Here is a 5,391-nt window from a genome sequence, read left to right on the forward strand (position 1 = left end):
GGGGGCGGGCGGGGCAGGGCGCGACCCTCCTCCCCGCCAGTGCTGGGCGGTAAAGTGGGTCCACCTGGTGGGGACAGAGCGCTCCGCCGGGAACCATCCCCAGCGGGACCGGCTGGCTCTCGCGGGCAGGAAACGGGTAGTGTTCTGAGGCGGTTCCGGCCCAAGTTTCAGCTCCCTTAGGCCGCAGGGTGTTTACTGGAAAGAGAAGGATCTGACCATTTCCATAGAAACCCCAAAAGAATCAATAAACTATTAGAACTTGTAAGGGAGTTCGGTCAGGTGATCATATTCAAAATCAAATATAAAAAAGAGTTAACTTTCCTTTATATCAGCAATAACCTAAATTTAGGAAAAACAATAGAAAGTAAAATAGAAAACTAAGGTATTTACAATATCAACTAAAATATAAAGTGTCTAGAAATTACACTGACAAAAATGCACTTGGTCTTTGTGGAGAAATATTTAAATTTCTCTGCAAGGGCATAAAGGAAGGCCTAATAAATAAATAGAGGGACATGACATTTTTATGGATAGGAATATTTAATATTGTACAGGTATCACTTCTACCCAAGTTATTATATATAAGCCTAACATAATTGGAATAAAAATCCTATCATGACTTCTGGAAAATTGTGCAATGACTTGATATTGTATCAATATATGGAATGAAAGCCCCATCCTGGCCGAGCGCCAGTCCTCAGGGAAGTTTTTGGACCGCTGGGAAGCTTCTCCTGCAAGATGGCTCAGCAATGTTTTGTACTTATCAGTGTACAAGTCTTGCACTTCTTTTATTAATTGATTCCCAGGATATTATATTCTTTTTGAAATTATGAATGTATATGGATGTTTTCTTAATTTCATTTTCCAATTGTTCATTGCTAGTATATAGAATATAATTGATTTTTGTATATTGATCTTATATCTTGTGACCTTTTCTGAATTCGTTTATTAGTTTTAGTAGTTTTTGTGTGTGTGTGGATTCCTTAGAATTTTCCACATAAAAGATTGTTATTTGCAAATAAATAGATTTTTTTGCTCTTTCTTTTCAATCTAGGTGCCATTATTATTATTATCATTATTATTTTGGTGCCTTATTGCATTGGCTAGAACCACCAGCACAATGTCAAATAGCAGTGGTAATAACAAACAGACATACTAGCCTTGTTCCCAGTTTTAGGGGAAAAGCATTAAGGGTTTTGTGTTTTTTTTTGTTGTGTTGTTGTTTTTTCCCCCATTAATTATGAGGTTAGCCATAGGTTTTTCCATAGATGTCTTTTGTCAAGCTCCTATTTTAATTTGTTATGATTTTGTTTTTCAATCTTGAATGAGATTGGTATATCTTTTTCTCACCTTTTTTCTCCACCTGTATGTGTTTTTTAATCTTAAGTGTCTTTTATAGACAGTATATAGTTGGTTTTTTCTTTTGTTGTTGTTTTTGCTTTTTTGTTTTTAACCCAGTCTGACAATCTCTGCCTTCTGGTAGAAGTATTTAACCCATTCACATTGAATGTAATCATTGATATGGTTGGATTTATGACTGTCATTTTGTTGTTTTCCATATGGCTTGTGTCTTTTTTGTTCCCCCATTTCTCCTTTACTGATATTTTTGATGATAGATTTTTTTTTTAGTGGACCATTTTAATTTCCATCTTAGAAAACAAACAAACTATTCCTTGAGTTAAATTTTTTAGTGGTTCCTCTAGAGATTAAAATATGTATCTTAACTCATCACAGGTACTTCAGTTTAATACTGTATTCACCCATTTAAATTATACACCTCTGGTTTTTAGTATATTCACAGATATGTTAAGCTACCACCACAGTCAATTTTCAAACATTGTCATCATCTCAAGGGAGCCCTACCTTATCATTCACCATCAATCAAGTTCACTGTACCCAGAAAAAAAAGACAAAAAACAACTCCAATGGCCTTTAGCTATCACTCCCTATCTTGTTACCCCTCTCCTCTCAGCCCTAAGCAGCCACTTATCTACTTTATGTCATCACTCTTTTTTTCTTAATTAGCCTGGCTAGAGGCTTATCAGTTTTTTATTGATTTTTTCAAAGAACCAGCTTTTGGTTTCATTGATTTTCTCAATTGAAAATCAATGTCCTAATTACATTGATTTCTGCTCTAATTTGTATTCCTTTTCTTCTGCTTAGTTTGCATTTAATTCTCTCTCTCCCTTTTTCAGTTTCCTAAAGTAAAAAGTTAGATGGTTGATTTTAGGGTTTTTTTTTGGTTGTTTTTTTTTTTAGCTGAGCCATCCTGCTACCTGTTGGCAACTCAGCAGCAGCTCAACTTGGGCCAGGAATTGAACTGGCAACCCTGTTGCTCAGAGCTTGCACTCGAGTGAGCTCTTAACCAACTGAGCCACTTGGCCAGCTCTTTTTTTCTAATATGTGTATTCAATGCATATACATTTCTCTGTAAGTACTGCTTCCACTGCATTTCACAAATTTTGATAAGCTGTATTTTCATTTAGTTCAAAATATTTTACAATTTCTTTTGAGGTTTCTTCTTTGACCCGTGTGTTATTTAGAAGTGTGTTGTTTAATCTCCAAGTATTTTGGGATTTTCCAGTTATTTTTCCATCATTGATTTCTAATTTAATTCTGTTGTCACCTGAGAGCATATATTATAGGATTTCTATTCTTTAAAGGTATGTTTTATAGTCCAGGGTGAGGTCTATGTGGGTGTATGCTCCATGTTCCATGTATGGTAGGTTTATTTATAAGACACCAACAAAAAATCCTTTATATCCACATCTTTATTTCAACAATTTTCTATAATAGCTAGGAGAATACAGCATTAATGACGCACATTTACTAAGTACAACATTAGACAACTACAAATTTAGAGCTTAAATGTCAATCTGATATTGTTTTGGTTTTCCTCTTAGCACTAGGTGATATCTAGTGAAAAACCCATGTTTCAAAGGCTTTTGTTGATATGAGGTGAATTATTAACTTATTTTTAAAAACTCCATGTGAGATATGCTGGGATGTGTTCACTTTAAAACTAGATTTGGTTGATAATGCCTTCATTTCTCAGTACTTCTGCTTCCTTTTTAATGGATGAACACTTTTCCTAAGAAGTTTCCAAGGATTAAAACTATATCATGTTTTTCTGTGTAGATCAAAGTAGAATTTCTTTCCAGATCCAACAAAGAAAAATTTTTGGAAAACTGCAATGTGCAATTTAATTTTAGTTAAAAGGCATATCCATTTTACAGTAAATTAGCAATTAAAGTTAATAATTAAAATACAGAATGCTAAATGTCATGAGCTCATTTCTGTGCAACATTGTTATAGCAATTTAAATTTTCCAAGGATACAAAAAAATCAATGCTACTCCAGGATTCCACAAAAATAACATAACCAGGAATCATAAATTACAACATACATATCCACATTTAAAGGAAAATTTCACCGTTTGTTGGAAAAAACTAAATGGCTCAAGAGATTTAGAGAACCTGAAATGTAGGCTAAAATCTTACAACATATGGTAACAATAAGATATTTGAAACTATTGACTCTGAAAAATGCATGAAACTGTGCTGACCTACCAAGCATTGAATTATACATACCAGTTTCAATTCAAAAACCATTTTTCTTTCAAATATTTCAGGCAACATACAATACTAAGGAAATGTTAGTCATTTTCAGGTATTTATGACTCTGATAACACCTGTTATATTAAGCTAATGAACATTGTAGCCAGAACAAATTATAAAATAAAAATAAGTATAAAATGCATGTTGGCAGATATTTTACATCGTACTGTTCAGTTCCTGATCTACTGAGAAATCCACTGTAACTCCAGGTTGCCTTCATTTAGGGTAATACAGTTCATGCGAATTTACAGCACTCTTTCTTGTTTTTAGTCAATCTTTTATAGGGTTCTTAAAAATTATTTTTGAAGAATGTCCATAAAAGGTTTTACAGTTGTACTCTTTATCTTTACTAAGAAAAGTTCAGTGGAAAACAAGCCATTTAAGTGTTACCAAGAACCTAATTCATCTCTATATTTCTTCCATATGTTCATTTGCTTACTGATGACACAGAGCCCCCAAAACTCAGGAACACTTTCTAAGCCCACATTTCACTGGCTCTGAGATTGTTGCTGCCTCAGAGTTCTAATACCTATTTGGAAATAACAGAAAAAAAAAGGAGCAGTAACAGGTGGGGGAGGGTCATGCAGAAAGGAGAGAAAGAATTAGTGGTTGGAGGCCACACCCAACCAAAACCCTCAAAAAACCTTGAGAAACAGGGCTTGATATCCTCTCCAGGCAAGATATCCCCTTACAGAGGAAAAGTTCCAGAGAATTTAAGGCAGCTCCATGAGGGAAGGGAGCAGGGGGTAAGGCGGCCCTCACAGCACAGCCTGAGAAGAGATTCCAATGCACTTATCCATGAACAGAGGCCACAGTACACAGAGAATGGCATGCACACCAACATGCATGCACACAGCACACCTCCTAACTCCAAAGTAAACACTGGCAGCATGCACACATCGTAAAGTTCAAACACACCCTGACTTGTATATGGCCTGCTCCGGGACAGCCCTTGGAAGGCACGCAGGGGTTAGGCCTGCAGCTGCAGGGTCTCCGCAGGCAGCACAGCTCACCTGGTGGATCTGACAGCTACTCTGAGGGGTGTGTGTTGAGTGACCTTCCTCTTCACTTTTGGGAGGCTTTCACTGCTTTCCATTATGTTGCGACAGGCTGCTACTAATTAATTACCTAAACACCGAGTATTGCACCCTCCAAGGGAGCACTGATTCATTATAGAAGTCAAACCTAGTTATAGCATGTAACTGACAGAAAGAACCACCAGGCTCCAGGTGCTTTATCTAGTTAGCACAAAGAACTTGGTACTTGGCATTGATCTGTTCCCATATGCCAGCTGCCAACTCTGATAAGGAAAAAGAGCACCTCTTGCTAACATGGGGCATCCCCACAGGTACCAGGCGGAACAGAACGTAGCCTCAGGACGCTTTGAAGTCTCCTGCCTCGCATCTGCCCACACTGCCACTGCCGCATATGGGGAAGCAGCTGGGCTGGGGGTGCTGTGCACCTTACCTCTCTCTCAAATAATCATCAGCAAATGATTACGGTAACTACTCTCTCTACCTTCCAGTGCTGTTGTGAGGATACAGTGAGGTAACGGAGAAAGCGCGCTGAAGGAAAGCATAGCAAGGAACTGTTCTGTACAGCTTTCAACAGAATTTAAGGGTCAAACACGAATTTTTGCTTTCTGTTTTATCCAAAACAGTTGAAGTTACCCAGAGGGCCCTTGATTATGCCTCCTGGGGAACTTTATGAACTGGTGACTCTGTGTGTGTGTGTGTGTGTGTGTGTGTGTGTGTGTGTGTGTGTGTGTGTGTGT

This window comes from Hipposideros armiger, unplaced genomic scaffold, assembly GCF_001890085.2.
Source record: "Hipposideros armiger isolate ML-2016 unplaced genomic scaffold, ASM189008v1 scaffold_12, whole genome shotgun sequence".
In the NCBI taxonomy this organism is placed as follows: domain Eukaryota; kingdom Metazoa; phylum Chordata; class Mammalia; order Chiroptera; family Hipposideridae; genus Hipposideros; species Hipposideros armiger.